Raw genomic sequence first — 25,331 nt, 5'->3', positions numbered from 1 at the left:
TGAATATAGTCGGCATTTCTTACTGAAGCCAGTGGATGCTGACACAATTTAATCTGACATTTAAGAAAACTAAGAAATACATTCAATGAGGGCAGTTTTTCATGATTTATAGCAAAATTATAAATGTAATTAGTCTGTGAAGGTAACTACTAAACTAATTTTCTTTTTCTTTCTTTTTTTTTTTTTTTGTCGGCCATGGGGCATGAACTCTGGGCCTGGGCGCTGTCCCTCACCTCTTCAGCTCAAAGCGAGCACTCTACCACTTGAGCCACAGTGCCACTTCCGGTTTTCTGGTGGTTTATTGGAGATTGGAGTCTCACGGTCTCTCCTGCCCAGGCTGGCTTTGAACCGCAATCCTCAGATCTCAGCCTCCTGAGTAGCTAGGATTACAGGCGTGAGCCACCAGCGCCCGGCTTAAACTAATTTTCATAGTGGTTAGCTAATGACATGCAAGAAAAATTTGAAGGACAATAATATAAGAACTACATGTTCCTCTCTAGTTTTATTTTATTGATTTTTAAGTAAAATTATTAGGAAGTCTGGACACTTTGCATATTTATTTTCTTTTCCTCATTCCACTGATGAAGCTAGTTTTTAACTCAGAAATCACCCCACAAGGGCTGGGAAGGTGGCTCAGTGGTAGAGCGCTTCCCTTGCATGCCTGAGGCCCTGGGTTCGATTCCTCAGCACCACATAAACAGAAAAAAAAAAAGCCGGCAGTGGCGCTGTGGCTCAAGTGGTAGAGTGCTAGCCTTGAGCTGAAGAGCTGAGGGACAGCGCCCAGGCCCAGAGTTCAGGCCCCACGACCAGACCCCCCCCCTCCGCAAAAAAAAGTCACCCCACAAATCTCTATAAAAATATATATATATATAAATATATATATAATATGTAAATATATATAAAAATCTCTATAAAAATTTTAATGTTATATATTTTTATGTACCACATTATGTCTTATATAGAATTACATGTCAACAAATATTGGTTAAGTCCTTGTTTAACATAAAAGATTATTTGTGCAGATAACAAAATAGTTTTCTTTTCATATCTTGCTCTCATGCTCTTTTTCCAGGTGAAAATACAAATCAGGCATTTAGAGTGAATATCTACTGCTGCTTATAATTATTAGTCCTTAAAAATAGATACAGATTTAATTAAAAATATGGCCTGAATTTTTATAATAATCATGAAGCAAAACCATTGACAGCTCTGTAGGGGACTCATAATTAGCAAAAACAGAATCCATAGGAAATTATCAAAGCATAAAAAGGTGCAAAAATTTGTTAACTGTAAAGTCATCTGAATGGCAGCAAGTTTAACTGACTAGGGATGGATAGGCTCAAAAATATACAGAAGTTAAATAATTTTCAACTCAAAGATATGTTATTGAATTTCAGTTTGTGTTTCTAGTTTTTCTGTAATCTCCACCTAAATATTTCTAGGTTACTCAACCTCAATGTTTGAAATATATATGTAGATATCTTTTATTAAAATTATTTATATTACACCATTTCTGATTCATTTAAATAATTGAAAGCATTGGTCTCTCTAGGAGTGTTTCCTCGCTAGGAGTGAGTCCTTCAAAGACAATGAATGAAGTGTTATCATTGTGTAAACAGTATGCAGTAGTGTATACTTAGAATTCATGCTGATAATGCCTTTACTTTCCTTAACCTCTAAGTCCTCCTTCTCCATTTTATATCCTCTATATTTTGCACTATCTATTTATGGTAACATTATCATATACTACAAACACATTCTCTAATCTCTAATTCTCTATGGCATTGAGAATCAGTAAGTACAATTGCTCTTATCTGTGACCTGCAGGAATATATTTAGATGGCCTACCATTAGCCCTCAAGAACACACTATTCAAATGACTTTCTGTGTATATTTTCTGTGTATATAATATTTAAATCAGTCCTAAATCTTTTTTCTTTCCTTTGGCCAAAACAAACACAACAAACACAAAAGCCAGTTTACCCATTGGAGGATGCGGGGGAAATCCCTTGCCAAAATGTATTTAATTTTGTACTTCTCCACTCTGAAAACTTCAGGTTAACATAGAAATATCTTGGTAACACAACAATTACTATTGGTATGATTTATTCATCTTTATTAATTTTGAATGTGTTTATCTGTAAAATAAATTCAGGAATAACCAAGTTTGTTGTCCTTGAGGTGATAGAAATTATAAGTTACAAGAAAGAACAAAGAATGTGTTAAAAAGAGGATGAGCATAAAATGGGTTGATCTGGAAATACAAGTTGTCTGACACATAAATTAATATTCTCTAAGTAGGAAGAACTGGAAAAATTGTTTAGAAGGGTAGAAATGCTACAAGAAAAGACTATAATGCTGAAAAACATAAATGTGGACAATTTCTCTCACATCAGTGAATAAATAAATGGCTATGACGATATGGAAAAGCTGTTATTTTTGTTAAAATTACCTAAGTTTGGGACTGGGAAGGTGGCTCAGTGGTAGAGTGCTTGTCTCACATGCATGAGGCCCTGGGTTCAATTCCTCAGTACCACATAAGCAGAAAAAGCTGGAAGTGGCTCTGTGGCTCAAATGGTAGAGTGCTAGCATTGAGCCGAAAAGCTGAGGGACAGTGCCCAGGCCCAGAGGTCAAGCTCCATGACTGACAAAAAAAATACCTAAGTTTTAGTTAGAGATTATAATACATTAATAATATGGAAGTAATAGTTCTGCTTAAAGAAAATTAAGTTGATGTTGTATGTGGTATTTAAATTATATCCATAATGTGTGGCTTGAACAGTCATTTATCACTTCTATATCTTCTCAAATTGTGTAAGTTTTGACTTTGAAATAAAGAATACAAGTTACATAAACTTAATACCAAATAAAAATAAATAAAAATTATGTAATATTTTATGGAATGTATAAACATTATGACATATGATTGCTGCCTTCACTTGTGTTTCCATATTGCTAAGAAAATATTTTCAGACTAACTATATATCAGAGTTTTATACTAATCTGGAAGAAGCTGACTCATCAGAAAAATCTGTTAACCGCAAGACGGATATTTACTTTTAAATAAACTATTTTCTATGGATGTGAGCCACAAAATGAAGCAAAATTGTGGTTTAGAAAGTAACTTCCTTTTAGTATAGGTCCATGTCTTAGATTCAGTAGAAATATTTTTCCTCTTTAGTGGTTTCCTGGTATTTTGTTTAGTCTCCTTACTTCCAAGTTAAAGAATTTACAAATTTTTATAAGTATGATTGCTTAAACATGTTGCCTTACAGTGGATATATTTTGTTCTTTATATATAGATATATAGATATTATTGTAAAGACACTCTCCAGAGGGGTTACAGTTACATGAGCAATGTAATGAGTCCATTTCCTATAGAGAATTGTTACATCCTCCTTTATTTTTCCTTTCCATCCTTTTCCTCACCACCTCCCCAACTCCTACACCCCCCCCCTGCAAAGTTGTACAGTTCATTTTCAACATACTGTCTTGTACATCTCATTGTTAGGTCTGTCTTTATTTCAGCATTTTGTTATTTCCTTTCCCCTCTCCAAATTAGAAAAATGTATATACAAGATGCAGGACACCAGAGTCAAATACAGTGACAACAGGGGTTGTACCATGGGAGAAGAACATACAAAGACTTGTACATCTCATTGTTGCAATGGGTCCCTATTTGGCCGGGGGTGGGGGTGGGGGGGAGGGAGATGGGAAGGGGAAACAAAGGAGGAGGCAACAATGCTTGATAAGAAATGTACTCATTACCTTGCCCATATTATTGTAACCCCTCTATACGGTATTTTCACAATAATTTTTTTTAAAAAAGAACATACAAAGAAACAAAAAAAAAATCCCATTATAAGTACATTAAAAAGAACAACAAGAAAGATAAAATCTCTCGTGTCTTTCTCTTGGGGTTCATTTCGATTAGCATCAGGTTATATGGTCATATGTACATAGCTTTTGACCTTCTCTGCTTGTCCTAGACATATACTAATTATTGCAGATAAGGGAAACCATGGAACCTATGTTTCTTTGAGTCTGGCTTACTTCACATAATACAACTACGTTTATCGCAGCATTATTCACCATAGCTAAGATTTGGAACCAACCCAGATGCTGCTCAGTAGATGAATGGATCAAGAAAATGTGATATATATATATATATATACACACACACACACACACACACACACACACACAATGGAATTCTATGCCTCCATCAGAAAGAATGACACCATCTCATTTTGTTAGGAAATGGAAAGACTTGGAAAGATTATAGTGAATTTTTTGTATTTTGAGAGTATTATCTGTACTTTACCCTGCAATGTATGCATGCATGCACATGCATACACATACATATACCTAAACACAATTTTAAATCATTTTGAAGACTATCTACAGCTCTGTTACTTTCTTCTTTATGGCATCCAAAAAGTGATTAGAAGTTTGTAAGAAATCTAGTAATTTTAATTAGTCATCTTGCATCAATTGTTTGTTTGTTCTCACACATGTAGATTCAATCTAATAGTAATATGATCACAGGAAATCTGAAAAGAATCCTTTCTTCACAACCAAGCCTCTCATGTAAAACCTGGAAGCATTTTGTAGGTTATCTGAGACTCAAGGTGTCATGTATTTCTCTTTAGTGGTTTGGATTTAAATGTGATTTGCTTTGTTTTATTTATTTATTTATTTATTTATTTATTTATTTATTTATTTATTTATTTGAAAAGATACCTGTAGCAGGGGGTGAACTCAGGACCTTGTTTTCACTCAGCTTTCTTACTCATGGCTGATGATCTACAACTTGAGTTTCATCTATACTGCAGCATTTTGATAGGGAATTGGAGATTAAGTCTTGTGGACATTCCTATCCAGACTTCTTTTCATAACTAGTGTTATTTTATTTCCTTTATCATTCTTCCTTTTCTCAAACATATGGCAAATGTATCATATACATGTCTATCCCAGACTTGTTTTGAACTGATGTTGCCCACGTTTGAAGCTTACTTTGAGATGAAGACAGCATCTGAGAAGAGTTCCATTCTCCTGTGGAAGAATATAATAGTGTTTTGAAATTACAAATATCAATTTCAAAATTCATATTAATAAGCTTTTTTATTCACACACAAATTGTGTGTGTGTGTGTGTGTGTGTGTGTGTGTGTGTGTGTGTGTGTGTGTGTGTGTACTGGTCCTGGGGCTGGAGCTCAAGACCTGACCTCTGTCTCTGACCTCCTTTTGTTCAAGGCTAGCACTCTACTATTTAAACCACAGCTCTAATTCTAGCTTTTTTGGTAGTTTAATAGAAATAAGAATCTCACAAACTTTCCTACCTGTGCTAGTTTCAAACAGTGAACTTCTCAGATCTCAGCCTCCTGAGTAGCTAGTATTACAGGCATGAGCCAAGTATGTCTAGCTTGATTTGTAGAAATCTCAGCACAAGCCTATTCCAAAGACATCACCAAGGTTATGGACGGAACAAAGATTTCAGAGGCATAAGGCTGCTCAGACCTGTCAGCTTTGATGAGTTATCTGGGATTATATATCTCTTTGAGGTACCATTGATGGTGATTGCGTTTGTAACGGTTACTATTCTGCCATCTTATAGTCACTATTATATTTTGTCTTTGAGATGAGATTAATTTGAATTAGGGCTTAAAAAAATCTATTTAAGAATTTTGTCTCATACTTCTTCCTAACATGAAACTATGTGTTTTTAAGACTCCTATTTAAATCAAAATACAATGTATTTCTTGTTCTTTTTGAGGAAAAAAAAACAGTGTGCACTTACAATTTAATAGAAATCTAACATAGAATCACAGCAGCCCAACTTCATTAGCATCGATCCCACAAAGGCTGTTTACCAATGCTCACTTATTAATGAGTCCTTTTTATACACATGGCTTTGGATGTTGGCATCAGATGGCTTTGAGAGTGAATTCAACATTCTAGCAAATTCATTTAGAATGTTCTAGTGGAAATAACATGATTAAAATGATTAAGTGTCCTGAATCATCCAGTCAGTATGAAGAAGATCCAAATATAGAAGCATAGCTTAAATTAGAACAATTATTCTAGCCCAAATTTAATTACAGTTGAAATGCTTCATATGTTTATAAAAACTACAGTTCATTTTGAAAACAAAAACATTCAAAATAAAACATCTAATGATTTGAAATCCATGGAATTCTCTTCTCTAGACAGCTTCTATTCTTCAACATTCTCAGGACCTATCTATGTGTTCAGGATGGCTTCAAACTCAAAATCCTTCTGCCTGTCAAGTGATGGGAATACAGGCATGTGCTACTATGTAAAGTCTCATTATTTTTTTTTATTTTATTTGAGAACATACTGTACAGAGGGGCTACAATTACATGGGCAGGATAATGCATACATTTCTTACCAAGCATTGCAGCCTCCTCCTTTGTTTACCCTTCACCTCCCTTCCCCGCCTCCCCCCTCCCCCCACCCAATTATACCCCCCTCCCCCCCCACACCGACATTGTAAAGCTTGCTTTGACATGACAAGTCTCATTATTTTTATTCTCAATTTAAAACTTGTATGTTAACCTAACTTGTATCTATTTACAGTAAATCAATTAATAATAATCAGCATGAATTTTAATTAAGCATGAGTTGTAGTTACCTTATAAATGAAAAGTATTACTTTCTTTCAACCTGAAGAAAACTGCCCAAGCAAACAAACTATAATTATTAATGTTAATATTAATTCTCTTTCAGCTTTCATCCTGTACTTGTTTCATGCTAGTGCCTGTGGAGAATATCAAGGTAAACAGAAAAACCCTTATTCTCCTTGCTTACAGCACCTGATGTCATTCTTTCCCTACTGTTGATAATAAGCAGCCTAACAAAAATGTCATTGTAATAGCAAAATTATTTCTCAAGAGAGTAACCATCATTTATCTGTTGACATTTAATTATATGCCTTCACTGTACCAGCCTGTAGACACATTGTCTTACCTAACTGTCATAGAAATCCTGTCATTTCTGTTAACAAAGGATAGGCTGAGTCTCTCTGAAATTAAATCTTGTCCATGTCCATGTTAGTATCTGTGTGGCCAATTTAAGTTTATATAATGAGCGTGTAGAGCTTGAAGGAAGAAGATCTGTGCGTGATGGTATTATTCATTTCCTAAGGAATGAAATTACAGGTTATTTAAGTGGAAATTCTGACATCTAAAATGTATGAAACAACCCAAATCAAATACTGTTTACTATATAAAATTTATATTTAATGCAGTTTGCCTATCTATAATATGCTTTAGACATCTTTGTGTATATTTATGGTAAACATGGACACATGAATTAATGTGATTTTTTCTCTTGTAATACACTATAAATTTATGATTTATTGAGCCCTCTGGAACAGAAAATTATATCCTTCATGCTCCATAATGGTTACAATGACCATACACCTATGACACATGAAAGAATTTTGTTATTGTTGTTGTAAAAGTGACATATAGATGGGTTACAGTTACATAAATCAGGTAATGAGTACATGTCTTTTTGATCAGTATCATCCCTTCCCTTGCTTTTATCCACTTTTTTTCTCCAATCCCCCAACAAGTTCTATAGCTCATTTTCAACATAGTATCTAGTGAGTACCACTTTTGAATTGGTTCATCCTTTGTCCCACTATCGTTTCTGTGCTCCCTACTTACCCTCCCCCAAACAGATAAACTTACATACAAGACAAAAGGTACAGAAATCAAAAACAGTTACAAAGGAGAAAAACAAATCAAAAAACAAAATAACAGAAAACTTCTTGCTTCCATTTCTTGGAGTTCATTTCAATAAGTATCATTTTATATGATCATATGACTATAGCTATTGAGACTTTTTGATCTTCTAAGGATATCCTCCTTCAGTCTCACTGTGTGAATGTTTAGAGTCCTGTATAATTTATCATTTTCAAGTATACATTTTTTAAATCTTTTTACCTTTCATTGTGTTTACTTGTAGATTTATAGGCACACTCTATTCACAACAAATGAGGGAAAACATGCAACATATGTTTATTTGGGTCGTTTATTCATTTAATATATCTTTTTCCTAGTTTTTCCATTTCCTTACTAATAGAACAATGTAATTCATTCTGATAAAAGCATAGAATTCATTGCATGTATATACCACATTTTCTTAATCCTTTCGTCTACTGAGGGACATCTGGGTTCGCTCCATTTCTTGGCTATGGTAAATAATGCTGCAATGAACATAGTTGTGCTGGTAGCTTTAGTGTGGTCTTGTTTGTGTTCTATTGAATAAGTGCCCAGGAGTTGAATTTCTGGGCCATAGGGAAGTTCTACATTTAGTCTTATGAGAACCTTCATACTGCTATCCAGAGTGGTTGAAAAGCTTACATTCCACCAACAGTGTAGTAGAGTTCCCTTTGACCACATCCTGCCAACATCTATTATTGTTAGTTTTCTTGATAATGGGCATTGTAACTTGGGTGAGGTGGAATCTCAATGTTACTTTGATGTGCATTACTTTTTCTTTTTTTCATTTTTTATATATTTTTATTGTAAAGATACTGTACAGAGGGGTAACAGTTACATGAATAAAGAGTACATTTCTTATCAAGCATTCCCTCCCCACCTTTCCAACTCTCCCTCCTCCTCCCCCCTCCCCCGTCCTGAAGTTGTTAAGTTTGTTTTCAACATAGTGTCTTCTACATCTCAATGTTACAATGGGTCAACCTGTATAATAAGATGCTGAAACAAGGATACAGGTTGATGTGCATTTCTTTTATGGCGAGTGATACTGAACATTTTTTCATGTATTTATTGGCCAATCTTTCTTCTTCTGAGAAATCTCCCTTTAAGTCTTTAGCACATTAATCAATTAAGTTGAGAGTTTATTTTTGGAAGGTTTAAATTTTTAAGCTCTAAATATATTTTAGATATGAGGCCCTTGTCTGATGCATAGCTAGTAAAAATCTTTTCCCCAATTCTGTGGGCTTTCTATTTATCCTACTAGCTATGCCCTTTGCCATGCAGAATCTCTTCAGTTTGATGCAATCCCATTTATACAGTCATTATTTTTGTGATTCTGGGTCTTTACTTAGGAAGTTCTGACCCATGTCTAGGAATCCTAGTGGTTCTTCTACCCCTTTTCTGTAATATTTTAATGGTATCTGGCCTTACATTTAAGTTTTTGATCCATTTGGAATTGCTTCTGGTGCAGGGTGATATATAAGAATCTAGCTTCATTTTTCTGAATATGTATAGCCAATTCTGCCAGAACATTTTTTGAAGAGGCGTTCATTCATCTAACCTGTGTTTTTGGCTCTCTTACTAAATATTAGATGGCTATAGGTCTGTGGGTTAATTTCTTGATCTTCTATTCTATTGCATTAGTCCTCAGGCCTATTCTTGTGCCAATATCAAGCTTTTTTATATTGTTTTTATTATTACTCATTAGCAGAAAGAACAGTGTTGAAGGAATATTAATACCAAACCTCAAACTCTATTACAAAGACATAGTTTAAAAAATCTTGGTAAGGGCACAAGAAAAATATTTTTTATCAGCTTGAAGTTATTATATAAAAGAGTTTCATCATGATGTTTCTATATTGGCTTAGAATACATTTTGATCAAGTGTATCCTCCTATCACACTTTCTTTTTTTTAATTTAATTTAATTTTATTTGTGAACATACTGTACAGAGGAGTTACAATTACATGGGCAGGATAATGCGTACATTTCTTACCAAGCATTGCAGCCTCCTCCTTTGTTTACCCTTCACATCCCTTCCCAGCCTCCCCCCTCCCCCCCAATCACAATCCTTCTCCTTGCCCCCATCCCCCACCCCCCGCACCGACGTTGTAAAGCTCGTTTTGGACATGACAACTTGTACTTCTCATTGTTGCAACAGGTCCACCTGTATCCTTAAACAACTGGTTTTTCCCCATCTCCTCCACAAGTTATACTGACATCAAATATAGTGAAAGCAGGGGTTATACTGTGGGGGAGGGACATACAAAGCAACAAAGAGATAATCTTATAAATGCGTTAGAAACACATGCATGACAGAAAAAAACATTAAAATACATATCTAAGGGTTCATTTTCCTGACATCACATTATCTGACCTTTTCCGCTTGATTCATACATCTACTAGATATTACAAATAAGGGAAACCATGGGACCTATGTTTCTTTGGGCCTGGCTTACTTCACTTAATATAATTTTTTCCAAGTTTTTCCATTTCCTAACAAATGGGGCAATGTCATTCTTTCTGATGGAGGCATAGAATTCCATTGTGTCTATATATATACCACATTTTCTTGATCCATTCATCTACTGAGGGGCATCTGGGTTGGTTCCATACTATCACACTTTCTTAATACCATCTGTTTTCCCCCTTACTTAAAAATAGCATTTACTAGGTTTTATTTTGCTACTTTTATACATACATGTATATTGCACATCAATCATATTCATCACAGCAGCCTCCCATTTCTCCCCTTCACCTTTCCAATGATATCTTCTTTAATAATTATGCCATATCATCACCATCATTACCACCATCATCACAATCACCACAATCACCACACTACCACCATCATTTTAGATTTAGGTTTTGCTTTTAAGCAAAAGTGTGTGATATTTGTACTTTTGAGTTTGGCTGATGTCATGCAACATGATGATCTCCAGTTCAATCTTTTTTTCCTGCAAATGACATAATTTAATTTTTATTTATGACTTAATTATGTTTAAATGCCACATTTTGTAGGTCATCTAAACTAATTCCATAGCTTAACTATAATAAATAGTGCTGAACTGTGCATGAGTGTGTATTAACAAGTAGAGCATAATGATTGTACTGATTTCCAGTTCATAATATTCAGGAATTTGATATTTAATCATATAACAGGAAGGAGGGAACACAGGGTTCATATAAAGCAGAGTGTAATAATCTAGTGGTACATTTCACCACTTTTCCCAATATATATATAGGCAAATCTAAAACTATGTAGCCATTTCTGAATCAAAAAGGTAGAATCAGGCAAGTGATACCCCAAAAATGTCTTGATTTCTGACTTTAATAAATTATTTTAAAATATTCTTCAAAAGGGAAAGTATCACGACTTTGCTGAGCTTGGATGAAAATGAGATCAGTGCAGAATGCATGAGTCAAACTTTCTGACTAAGATTAACTTTGTTTTCTTGATGCTTTGCAGTCAAGTGGAATACTCCCTTCATGTAAGCTTTGGGCCTGTCTCCACAAATTGTAAGAATTAAGAGAAAATTTCACAACTCTAAGTTATTATGTTTCTCAAAAATTTAAAAAACTTTTCTACCCCTTAAGCAGACTATTATTTTTAAATGAAATTTATTTTATTACCTTTATATAGTTGTAAACACACTATCTTATTGTAATCTTTCCTTGTTGAAGTGCAGACACATTATCTACCATGCAAAGCATACATATATGCATATATGTATATATATGTACATGCAAAAATCTTTCTTTGCAAAACTTTTACCTTCAAATAAGATCAGACAAATCTGAAGATTGGAGTTTTAAAAAATTATCTTCTGAAGACTGATAAACTTTATGCCATAAAGCAACATAATATAAGGAATTGTAGTTCAGTTTCTTTTAAAATGATGAAGATACATTTAGAAAGTGATTGGCTGTGAAAACTTAGTAGAGGGAACTCATATATGATAATAAAAAATCTGTCAACTGTAGAGTTTCATTTAAAAATAAGATATTCCAAATTCTGTATGAATTCAGCACATATACAAACTTGGCAAACATTTCAAGAATGTGCTTTGTATTTCTATACTAGTAATTATAAATATAAACATAACATTGGCATACATGTAAATCAACAGCATGGAAGAAATGATTGCAGCTGTTGCTGTGTAATATTCATGTGTCTGAATATCTTTCTGTGTGTGTGTGTGTGTGTGTGTGTGTGTGTGTGTGTGTGTGTGTGTGTGTTTGATAATGAATGAGAGAGGATTTTAATACTCTTTATAAACTTCCTAAAGGTAATGCAAATGATCAGGAAAAGTACAGGACCAGAAGTTGAAATGGCATTCCAGTTTTGTAGTTTTATGGATTTGGGCAGTGATTTGATCTTTCTTGTGTAGATAGTGCATGTGGAATAAATTATATCTGAGTTCCCTTCATCTAAAATCACAAGTGGGGAAATTTTCTATGCTTACTCTTTTTTTCAAACTGATTTCAAAATCATTACTAAATAAGAGAAAAAGAAACAAGAACTTCAAATATGAAAAAAAGATCAGAAGAAAGAAATCAAACAAGAATTATCCACAGTTTTCAGGAGAGTTACAAAGTCATTTACAGACTATGTTCCAGTCCTGGGAAGGTGGCTTAGTGGAAGCCCTGGGTTCCATTCCTTAGTACCACATAAACACTGGTGCTGTGGCTCAAATTATAGCGCACTAGCCTTGAGCAGAAGAAGCTCAGGGACAGTTTACAGGCCCTGAAGTCAAGCACCAGGACTGGCAAAAGAAAAATCAATCAATCAATCAATCAATCAATCTATCTATCTATCTATCTATCTATCTATCTATCTATCTATCTATCTATCTATCTATCTATTTTCCACTAAAGATAATCAGTTTAAAATGCTTCAACTAGTCTAAAATTTACTAAGTACCTTCATGACTCTACTTAAGATCTATTCTGATTAAGTGGAAATTAACCAAGAAGAAATAGCAACAGACATGTTGGAAGTAATTTTTATTAATATGTGTAATATAAGTTAAGTATGAAAATTTAGGATATAGCTATTTCATACTGTCATATGAGTCAAAATCGGTGTGATTGCTAGAAAAGCACATGGTAGTCACTCTTTGGGAGATGTAATTCTCTTAGATACCTTCTTCATGAAGATTCCCATTAGATTGGCTGATACTGAATTCTCTGTTACCTGTATGTGTGATGGAGCACAGGTGTATGGATCCAGATTGAGTAGTACTCTCAATCCAAGTAACCCAAGTTGCAGGTCTGAGTTCTACAAAGGATAATCTTCACGAGAGTCTTATCACTTACAAATTTATCTAAATTGACTTATAGTAAACTCTTCTCTTTTGTACACTTACAACCAAAGTTTAGTCTATTTTCTGATTTTAATTTTCATCTCCTTTTCTTTGTGAATTTTTCCCTTTAGACTGTCTGAGGTCATATACATATAGAACTCTATGTTATTAGTTACTTGTCACTTAAAGGCTCCAGAGTTTACCTTAGTGATGTTAACTGACCTCCTTTCTTTAAGATAAATTGACATTAATGGTTTACTTTCCTTAAGTACTTCTTAATGTACCCTCCTACATTTTTGTTATTTGCAATTTGATATTTCCAAAGAATGGGGAAAAAAAAGCTTGGAGGTCTGGAGGAAGATGTCAGAGGAGATGCTGGAGGCTAAACATGCTCTCATGTAAATACCAGTTTTAGTGCTCCAGTAAAAGGAGTCACACCAAGAGTTCCATCATAGTACAGAGAGTTTGGCCAGAGAGGAAAAATTTAGGCAACTTGGTTAAGGAGAGAGATTTGCGCACTTGTTGGTGTCTGCAGTGGCAGCAGCAGTGGCTGCTGTCACCTCCACCATATCAACAAAGAGAGCCCAGGACAAAGATGCCAATGGTGGTGTGTGAGTGGATTCTACCTACCACCACTAAGAACCAACAGGGAGCAGAAATCTTCATCCTCCTGAGCATAGACAGTCACAGACTGTGAACAGCCCTGGAACAAAGGGAAAGGTGTGAGTACCACAAAAGACCATTTCATTCCTTTTCAAGGAGCAGTGGTGGGAAGGTAGCCCCTCCCCCACCACCAGAGAAGAACAAAGACCAGGGCAGAGAAACTAGCCCATAACTCAGGCCTTGGAAGAAGACCTTTCAACAGGTCAAAGGAACCTGACCTACAGGGCTCAGCTCCACCCAGGAGAAATTTGCCCTTCCCAGGAAAAGGAAGCTTCACCCATGGAGTAGTGACTTTCTTCACTGGGTACACAGAGCCAGAGGCTGCCCCACCCCATTGTAGTACCAGCAGCAGACCCAGCTGCTGGAGGGTAAAAGAAAAACAATTGGAAACTCAGTAAACATAAATCCTGAGAATTGCTCCAGGCTGGGCTGTGTCAGTGTCTTAGGAGCTAGCTTCTCACCTAGCCCCATCACAGCAACTCCAAGCTAGAGGAAACAGTCATCTCCCTTTTTTGTGATACTCAAAGCAGATCACCTTACCACTGAAATAGCCTGGGAGGAGGGTGTTAAAGTCCCTGGGAAGCTGTGTTCTGCCTGCAAAAACAAACTAATTTAAGAAACCAACCAAGCTACAGGAAAAACAAACACCACATGCAAACCAGAGACTCCACCAAGAGACTGGTTACAGACACAGGAGAGATACAAAAAAAAGAGAACTCTTTTTTCTGCTTAAGTTTTTTTAATTAAAAAATGTTTTCTATGTTTCTCATCTTCCTCCCCCCCGCCCCCCGGAGCTGAACTCTGGGCCTGGGTGCTGTCCCTCAGCTCTTCAGCTCATGGCTAGTGCTCTACCACTTGAGCCACAGCACCACCTCTGGCTTTTTCTGTTTATGTGTTGTGAGGAATCCAACCCAGGGCCTCATGCATGCAAGGCAAGCACTCTATCACTAAGCCACCTTCCCAGCCCTCATCATTTTTTTATTTTAGTTTAGGTTTGTTTGTTTGTTTGTTTGTTTGTTTTAATTCAATTTTTCTTCTTTCCCTTTTGGTCCTTTTTTTTTTTTTTTTTTTTTTTGCTTTACCTAATTGCTGTTCTGTTCATCCCCAGATATCTACCCATCTTGGATCATTAGACCTTATCCTCCATTGTGTGCATATTTAATTAAGATATCTATTACTCAATTCACAAACTCTCAGACTTAATTCCCTTAATTGTAGTATTATTTCTTTATACTTATATATTTTAAGTGTTTTATTTTAAATTTTTTATTTTTCATTTTCCATTTTTCTTTATTTCTCTTCTCTTATCCTTTTCCCCTTTCTGAATTTAGGTCTTGGTTATTTTCCTTCTTCCCTTTCCCTCCCCACATTCTTCTAATCTTATTTTCTCCTCACAATTCTCCCTAAACCTACTAATTTCTGGTCTGCTGCTCCTTCTTTGATTTTCTTAGTCTTTTTATCCCTATTTGTTTGTTGTTGAACTAGATTGTATCTGTTGAACTAGATTGTACATGTACTCATTTTGACTGCATCAAACAATCTGTGCAACTACAGAGCTCTGGTTGATGCTTACTTTAAAATAGTGTTCTAGTGCAGAATTTGTTTTGCTTTCATACACAAATGGTCAGAAACACAAGAAAAAATAGCAAGTCCAGGTATCTCAACTCCCACTCAGGATAATCAGGCAACAAAGCAGTTAATGAATAATCCAGAGGAGAGTTCCCAAAATGCTCTACAAACACTACTGGTAGACATGCTGAATGAAAAGGATTCTGTGTGAGTTTGATAGGGAAATCTGTGAGCATGATGAGGCTAACCAAAGATTAGTACACTAATTTTACAAGCATGAGGAGGCTAATCAAAGATTAATAGAGGAATTTTGTGAGTGGGATGAGAATAAAAAAGATTAATAGAGGCATTCATGGAATCTATAAACAGAGACCTGGAGGAATCCATGGAGGCCACAAAGAGAATGCTGAATCAAACCCAACAGAAGGAAAGGGAATCCAATGAAACTATAACCATCAACTAAAGGATTTGAGAATGAACACCAAAAACCAAATTAAGGAGGTAAAGAAGCCCATACAGGATCTAAAACAAAGCTCCAACAAGGAATTTGAAGCCATCAAATCTGACCAATTAGAAGGAAAGGAAATTTAAAAAAGTAGAAAGCCTTGACAGTAGTTTAGACAATGCAGAAGATCGAATCACTGAGATTGAAGACAGACTAGACATTATACAGAAAGAACAGACAACTATTCAAGACAAATCCAAGATAGATATATTCAACATTTAGAAGACACCATCAGAAGGCCTAATTTAAGGCTAGTGGGTGTAGAGGAGGGCCTAGAGACAGAAGTGAAATGTTTAGGAAATTTTAAGAGGATCCTAACAGAACCTCCCAAATATACAAAAAGATAGGCCCAATCAGATACAAGAGGCCTTTAGAACCCAATAGACCAGACCAGAACAGGACATCCCACCATCATATTGTAATCTGCACAGGATCAAATGAGACCAAGGAAAGGGCCTTTAAAGCTGTCAGGGAGAAAAGAACAATCACCTATAAAGGAAAACCAATAAGAATAACTTCAGATTCTCAGCAGAGAAAATTAAAGAAGAGCCTGGAATGATATATGCTACACACTAAAGACAAACAACTATCAACCAAGAATACTGTACCCAGTTAAACTCTACTTCATAATGGAAAGCCAAATAAAAACCTTCCATAGCAAAGAAAAACTGCAACAATACATCTCCACCAAACCAGCCATACAAAAGATACTTAAATATGTCCTACACATAGAAAAACAACAAGAGCACAATAAAGGTCAAGAAACAGTCCCCAAATAGAGAATCCAAGAATCATAGGAAGAACCCTGTTGTTACAGCCCCCAAGAAGTTGGATAACATGGCAGGAACTACCAAAAACCTCTGTCCTAACTCAATATTAAGGGACTTAATGCTCCCATTATGCCACATAGATTGTCTAGTTGCATCAAAAAGCAAGTCCCTTCTATCTTCTGTCTTCTAGAGATACACCTTTCCACAAAAACAAACATATTCTGAAAGTGAAAGGCTGGAATAAAATCTACCAAGCAAATGGTCCCCATAAACAGGTGGGAGTTGCAATCCTAATATCAGATAAAATATATTTGACATTAACCTTAGAAATAATAGATAAAGAATGTCATTACATACTAATTAAAGGATCTCTCTTTCAGGAAGATATTACAATTCTAAATATCTATTCACCAAACAACGGAGCACCCCAATTTATCCAAGAAACACTACTTTCCCTCACATCTCACATAGATCCAAAGACATTAATTGTTGGGGTCTTTAACACACCACTATCCCCACTAGATAGATCCACCTGGCAAATACTCAACAGAGAAATCACAGATCTAAACAACTGTATAGATCAACTAGACTTAACAGATATCTACTGCATAGTTCACCCAACAGCATCAGAATACACACTCTTCTCAGCAGCACACAGAACATTATCCAAAATAGATCACATTTTAGGTCACAAAGCAAATTTGTTCAAATTCAGAAACACTGAAATTATGCCATTCATTCTCTCAGAAGACAGGGAATAAAATTAGAATTCAACACCAAAAATCATGAAAGAACATCCTGTAACACATGGAGGCTGAACAACACACTGTTGAACCACCAGTGCGTCATGGAAGAGATAAGAAAGGATATACGAATGTTCATGGCATTTAACAAAATGAATATACAAAATACCAGTTCCTCTGGAACACAGCAAAGGCAGTGCTAAGAGGCAAGTTTATAGATCTGAGTTCCTGCATCAACAAATTGGCGAGATCTGAAACTAACAATTTAACGAGGCACCTAAAGCTCCTTGAAAAAGAGAAACAAGCTAAACCCAAATCCAGTAGATGGAAACAAACAATTAAAATTAAATCAGAATTAAATGAATTAGAGTCCAAAAAGCATAGAAAGAATTTAAAAAACGAAGACTTGGTTCTTTGAAAAAATTAACAAAATTGACAGACCCTTAGCAAATCTTATTAGATAAAGAAAAGAACACACCCAAATAAACAAACTCAAAGATGAGAATGTAAACATCACCACAGAAACAACCAAGATTCAGAATAATAACAAGGAATACTTCTCAAACTTTTGTGCTAATAAGTTTGAGAATCTATAAATTGACATGCCCAAACTAAACCAAGATGTTATAAATCAACTTAATATACCTATATCAAGCATAGAAATAGAAACAACAATAAAAGACCTCCCACCCAAGAAAAGCCCAGGACCTGATGGATTTACAGCTGAATTGTACAAGGCCTTCAAAGCAAAACTCACACCAATACTCCTCCAACTCTTCAATGAAATTGAAAATGAAAGTTCACTACCAAACTCTTATATGAAGCCATCATAACCCTCATCCCCAAACCAGGCAGGGACTCATCAATGACAGAGAGCTATAGACCCATTTCTTTGAACACTGATGTTCTTTGAATATAAATGTAAAACTTTGCAACAAAATTTTGGCCAATCAACTTCAACAACTTATCAAAACAGGATGATCAAACAGGATTCATTTCAGTGATGTAAAGCTGGTTCAATATATGCAAATAAATTAATTTAATTCATCACATGAACAAGAGCAAGGATAAGAAACACATGATTATCTCAATAGATGCAGAAAAAGCATTTGACAAGAACCAACACCCCTTTATGATGAAGGCTCTGGAAAAACTAGGAATCCATGGAACATTCCTCAATGTAAAAAAGGCTGGGTATGACAAACCTGCAGACAGCATTATACTTAATGGCGAAAAGCTAAAGCCATTTCCCCTAAATTCAGGAAGGAGACAAGGATGTTCACTCTTTCCACTCCTCTTTCTCTTTAGTATTAGAATGCCTAGCTACAACAATAAGACAAGATGCAAACATATAGGGGATACAAATAGGGAAAGATGACATATGCAGGTGACATAATCTTGTATTTAAAGAGCCCCATGGACTCCACCAACAAGTTACTTGAGCTGATTTGAAAGTTTGGCAAAGTAGCAAGGTATAACATTAACTATCAAAAATCAATGGCTTTCTTGTATGCCAATAATGAGAAAAGCACTGCTGAAATCAGGAAAGCAAATCCTTTTGTAACAGCCTCACAAAACAAAACAAAACAAAACAAAACCCTAGGAGTTCACGAAAGATGTGAAGGACCTTTATGATGAAAACTTTAAGAATCTGATAAAGGAAATTAAAGCAGAACTAAGGAAGCAGGAAAAACCTCTCATGCTCTTGGATTGGGAAGATTAACATCATGAAAATGGCAATACTGTCAAAGACTATCTACAAATTCAATGCAATACTCATCAATATCCCAACCTCATTCTACAATCAAATAGAAGGAGCAACCACAAAATTCATATGGAACAATAAAAGACTCCAAATAGCAAAAATGATCCTTCACAGAAAGAACAGTGCTGGAGGAATAACAATACCAGACTTTAAACCCTACTACAAAGCCATAATAATCAAAACAGCTTTGTACAGGAACAAGTTCAGAACTGATGACCAATGGAATAGAATTGAAGACCCAGAAATGAACCCAAAGACCTATAGCTACCTAATCTTCAATAAGGGAGATAAAGAATAGAGTGGAAGAAAGTCAGCCTCTTTATTAAATGGTGCTGGCAAAATTAAACACCTGTAAAAAACTAAACCTAAATCCTTATATATCCCCCTGCACCAGAATCAACTCCAAGTGGATCAAAGACCTCCGAGTCAAAGCAGATACCCTGAAAACATTACAGGAGAGAATAGCAGAAACTCTAAGGCTGCTTGGCACAGGCTGAAATTTTCTAAATAAAGACCCAGAAACAAAACAAATCAAGGAAAGGTTGGACACGTGGGATTGCATGAAACTGCAGCGCTTCTACATAGCAAAGGACATAGCTACCAAGATCAATAGAAAGCCCACGGATTGGGAGAAGATCTTCACTAGCCATACAATGGACAAGAGTCTCATATCTAAAATATACCTGGAACTCAAAAAATTAAATCCCCCAACAACAAATCCTCAAAGAAACGACCACCTGATTAATATGTGGACTAAGGATGTTAAGAGAGACTTCTCTGAAGAGAAACTAAGAATGGCCAATAGACACATGAAGAAATGCTCAACCTCTCTAGCTATAAAAGAAATGCAAATCAAAACAACATTGAGATACCACCTCACCCCAGTTAGAATGGCTATAATCAAGAACTCTAATAACAACAGATGCTGGAGGGGATGTGGCCAGAAGGGAACCCTACTGCATTGCTGGTGGTAGTGTAAACTTGTTCAACCACATTTGAAAGAAGTAAGGAGGTTCCTCAAAAAACTATACATAGAGCTCCCCTCTGATGCAGCAATTTCATTTTTGGGCATTTACCCAAATGATCACAATCAAGGCCATTCTAAAGCTCCCAGCACAACTATGTTTATTGCAGCATTATTCACCATAGCTAAGATATATGGAACCAACCCAGATGTCCCTCAGTAGATGAATGGATCAAGAAAAATGTGGTATATATACACAATGGAATTCTATGCCTCCATCAGAAATAATGACATTGCCCCATTTGTTAGGAAATGGAAAGACTTGGAAAAAAATATTAAGTGAAATAAGCCAGTTATTTGCAATAACTAGTATATGTCTAGGACAAGCAGAAACGGTCAAAATCTATGTACATATGACCATATAAGATGATGCTATAAGAAATGAACCCCAAGATAGGGACACATGAAGTTTTGTCTTTGTTGCTTTTGTTTTTAATGTACTTATAATATACTGTGTGATTTTTTTGTTTCTTTTGTATACCCCACATTATATAACCCCTATTTTCACTGTATTTGATGTCGGTGCCCTGCATCTTGTATATACATTTTTCTAATTTGAGGAGGGGAAGGGAAATAACAAAATGCTGAAATAAGGATACAGGTTGACCCATTCATTGTAACAATGAGAAGTACAAACCACTATGTTGAAAACGAATTTTACAACTTCAGCAGGGGAGCGGGGAGGGGGAGAGGGGGGAGGGCGAAGGAGGAGTTGGGAGGTGGGGAGGGAAACCATGATAGGGGAAAAACAAAGGAGGAGGTTACAATGCTCAATAGGAAATGAACTCATTACCTTACTCATGTATCTGTAACCCTTCTGGACAGTTTTTTTTACAATAAAAATATAATATAAAAGAATATATTATGGAGAGGGATGGGGGTAAGGGAAAATGGGAAGGGATGGGAAGGGGAAACAAAGGAAGAGGCAACAATGCTTGATTAAAAAATGCACTCATTACCTTCGCCATGTAATTGTAACACCTCTCTACAGTATTTTCACAATAAAAAAAAAGAAAAGAAAAAGAATATATTATGGACATGTGCTACACATACGAGCATGGGATATTTTTTGCACCTCGGTGGGAAGATCTTAACATTTATCCATCTTCAGAGATATTTTTGGAAGGCATTTGTGTGTTTATTTATAATTTCCCATAGATATATATATATATAAATAAATCTGAATATGGACATATGTTAACATATTGCCACTAATGTGCAAAAATTACTTTATGCTGGTCTATGTAGCACATGTCCATAATCCTAGCCTGACAAAAACTGAAGCCAATATGAGTTTCAAGCCAGTCTGATATACATATATATATATATAAATATTTTTGTCTGTACTCTATATATATGCTGTATATATGTGTGTGTATGTCTTGCTCTCTATAATATATATATGTATATATATATATATATATACATATAAACACAGAGTTGTCCTAACTTCTGAGAGAAATACATAATTAATATTATAACATTAGGTGTCAGAAGACAACAAAGGTGCTTAATTTTCCTATGAAAAAAGAAAATGAACTTTACAGCTTTAGGTGGGAGAATGAGAAGTTTGGGAGGTGGAGAGGGAAAGGATGGTAGTGGAAAAACAAAGGAGGGGGTAACAGTTCTTGATAGGAATTGTACTCATTACCTTACTCATGTAACCAGAACCCATTTGTACAGTATCTTTACAATAAAAGTACATATTAAAAATTACATACAAGGTTTTACATTGAAACTACTTCTACATATCAATTTGGGTTTTATCTACCTATATCATACAGAATAAAAATGGGATTAATTAAACCTCTTATTCTCTCCCTTGTGTTCTATTGCAACCTTATTTTCTAGATCTTGATGCATATGCATCTGAGAAACATTGATGTACTTGCAGATCAACCCTTAATGACCTCATGCATGTCACTTTAACTGGCCAGTGGATGTTCTTACATCATAGCCTAATTCCTGATATCTTAGTCCCAGGTGGTGAAGAAAGGTGGTCCTAATATAGTTTTTCTGTGTAAGTATTGCACATGAATTGCATTAGGTGGTCCAGAATGTACACAAAACAAAGCTCATAGAATTTGAAAGTCATGTGGCTTAAATTCAGAGTAAAAGAGGAACTGAGTATTGAACTTGATCAGAATACACTTCATGAAGGATAGAAATGTCACAATAAAATCTTTCTTGCATAGTTAATATATTGCCGAGGACCGGCTCTATCGGGACAACGGAGGGCCCAGTGGTAGAGCGCTTGCCTTGCATGCATGAGGCCCTGGGTTCGATTCCCCAGCACCACATAGCAAAAAGAAAAAAAGCCAGAAGTGGCACTGTGGCTCAAGAGGTAGAGTCCTTGCCTTGAGCTGAAGAGAGCAGGGACAGCCCCCAGGCCCAGAGTTCAAGCCCCACGTTGGGCGCCACCTGCCGCGGACCGGCTCTGTCGGGACAAGGGAGGGAGATGGCAAACAGACACCTCCCAGACAAGAGTGCGATTTAATGCAGAGGATAACAAGCTTTTATAGCAAAAGTCTCCATGAGAAAGGGCAAAAGTTTACACAATCTTGCTGCAGGGCTTCGTTCTTGGGTGGTCACCAGCTGGTCGCCTGATCTTGTTTTTTGGATGACGAGCTATGAAGATAGGCACTTCTTTTCGGCTTTACCTCTATTTTTAAGAAATACAATGGGTTTTGATGTTTATCACCAATTAACCATTAACCAGAGCATATGGGCAAGGTGCTGAACAGAAAGGCATGAACTCTAGTACTCCATAGTTACTTTTGTTTAGTTTTGTACTTTATACGTTTTAAATCTTTTCTAAGCAATTGTGCTTAGAGGGTTCCCAATTTGTGGCCAAAAATCATGATATTCAGTATACTTAGTTAAATCTGGCCATATATCAAATTTAAGCTCATAGTGTCTTTTCTGTAACCCTTTCACATAATCGTTTACTTTTTTCTATAGAGGCCTTGACTGTCCCATAAGATCTTTCTTGTTCCTTCTTTAATAGTAAGCACCAAGGAGGCCTAGATCTAGCAAGTCTCTTAGTAAATAGAGAGTAACAGGAAGTTCTTTCTCCTAAGTAGTTTTCCCAGCAATTGCCATCCTTATCATACACACCTGTAAAAGGCTATGGATTTACGGGAAGTCTCTGGGGTCCTCTAGATAATGGAGGATCCCACTATTTTCCTCTGATAAGCCATTGTCATCTTTTATCTACCAACCTTTTAGGAATCTTATTTAGGTTTTGGTCTAAATATCCCTCTATATCTTTGGATATCTATGTGAATCTATTGTATATGTTTTTATGATTAAAGGAAAGTCCCCAGTAGCCATACACTCTTTGCTCTAGCCATGCCTACAGCTTCTTGTAAATCTCTTACAAACAATTACTTCTGCTGAAGTGATGTCATGAAACCCCCAATACTTTTATATTTACCTATGACTTGTCTACTAGCCTCCATAAGAGGGGCTTTCAGGGTAGCACTTAACTCTGGTGAGTTAGTCATATTTTTAAGACACTCATCAGATGTTGGAGTTGCCAACACTCTTAAGAAAGAGCCTTGAATAGGGAATGTTGAGCATGAGTAAGTACAATGAGCAGCAAGAACAGTAAAAGATTAATAGGCACTCCTATACAGTGAAGAAAAGAAAAACAGGAACAGAAACACATCTTTCCCAGGGGCTTGCCAGCCTTTCCAGGAGGTAGGCCTCTTTGAAGCCCCATTCTCTGAGGTAGACTTTGGTGAAGTCCCATTCTCAGAGATAGGTCTCTGTGAAGCCCCATTCTCAGGTCTGAAAGCAGGTTTCCCATGCTAAGCAGACTCCACCAGAGTAGGTGTGGCAATATATGTTAATAGAAGAAGACACACGTACAAAATAAATTGAAGAAAAACAGCATTATGCGTAATTTAACATTCTTTCTTACTATATTAAATTATATTCATCACATTCTTCTTTTAGACTTTCATAGAATTTCTATTCCATGAGCATGTGAGGGTCTATCAGCCCAATACACAAAGCCTATATTAAGGAGAACTAGCTGAATATGATCATAAAATGCTAATTAGGAAACAAATAGTTTAAATTCCTCAAACTCCTTAGTTGTGCAAAGTACTATACCAATTTATGTATTTTTTAATCGTGAAAATACTGTACAGAGGAGTTACAATTACATGGGCAAGATAACGAGTACATTTCTTATCAAGCATTGTAGCCTCCTCCTTTGTTTCCCCTTCCCATCCCATCCTCTCCCCATCATCCTACCCAAACCTCCTCCCCCTCCCCCCCCAAAGTTGTAAAGTTCGTTTTCGACATACGACTTGCATGTCTCATTGTTGCAATGGGTCCACCTGTATCCCTATTTAAACGATTTGTTTTTTCCCTTCCCCTCCACAAATAATAACAACATCAAATACAGTGAAGTGGGGTTATACTGTGGGGGAGGGACATACAAAGCAACATAGAAATCATCTTATAAATGTGTTAGAAACAATTGCATGAAAGAAAAAAAAACATTTGAATACTTATCTTAGGGTTCATTTCCCTAACATCAACTTATCTGACCTTTTCTGCTCGACTCAGACATATACTAGTTATTGCAAATAAGGGAAAAAATGGGACCTATGTTTCTTTGGGCCTGGCTTACTTCACTTAATAAAATTTTTTCCAAGTCTTTACATTTCCTAACAAATGGGGCGATGTCATTCTTTCTGATGGAGGCATAGAATTCCATTGTGTATATATATATACCACATTTTCTTGATCCATTCATCTACTGAGGGGCATCTGGGTTGGTTCCATATCTTAGCTATGGTAAATAAGGCTGCAATAAACATAGTCGTGCTGGTAGCTTTAGTGTGGTCTTGTTTGTGAACATTTGGGTAAATGCCCAAAAATGAAATTGCTGCATGATAGGGGAGCTCTATGTGGAGTCTTTTGAGGAACCTCCATACTGCTTTCCAGAGTGGTTGAACAAGTTTACACTCCCACCAACAATGCAGTAAGGTTCCCTTCTGTCCACATCCCCTCCAGCATCTGTTGTTATTAGAGTTCTTGATTATAGCCATTCCAACTGGGGTGAGGTGGTATCTCAATGTTGTTTTGATTTGCATTTCTTTTATGGCTAGAGAGGTTAAGCATTTCTTCATGTGTCTATTGGCCATCCTTCCTTCCTCTTCAGAGAAGTTTTTCTTTAACTCTTTAGCCCACTTATTTATTGGGCAGTTGTTTCTTTGAAGAT

The sequence above is a fragment of the Dipodomys merriami genome, unplaced genomic scaffold (assembly GCF_024711535.1).
Source record: "Dipodomys merriami isolate MVZ:Mamm:240054 unplaced genomic scaffold, mDipMer1.0.p SCAF_5, whole genome shotgun sequence".
Lineage (NCBI taxonomy): Eukaryota > Metazoa > Chordata > Mammalia > Rodentia > Heteromyidae > Dipodomys > Dipodomys merriami.
This window is presented reverse-complemented; position numbering follows the sequence as displayed.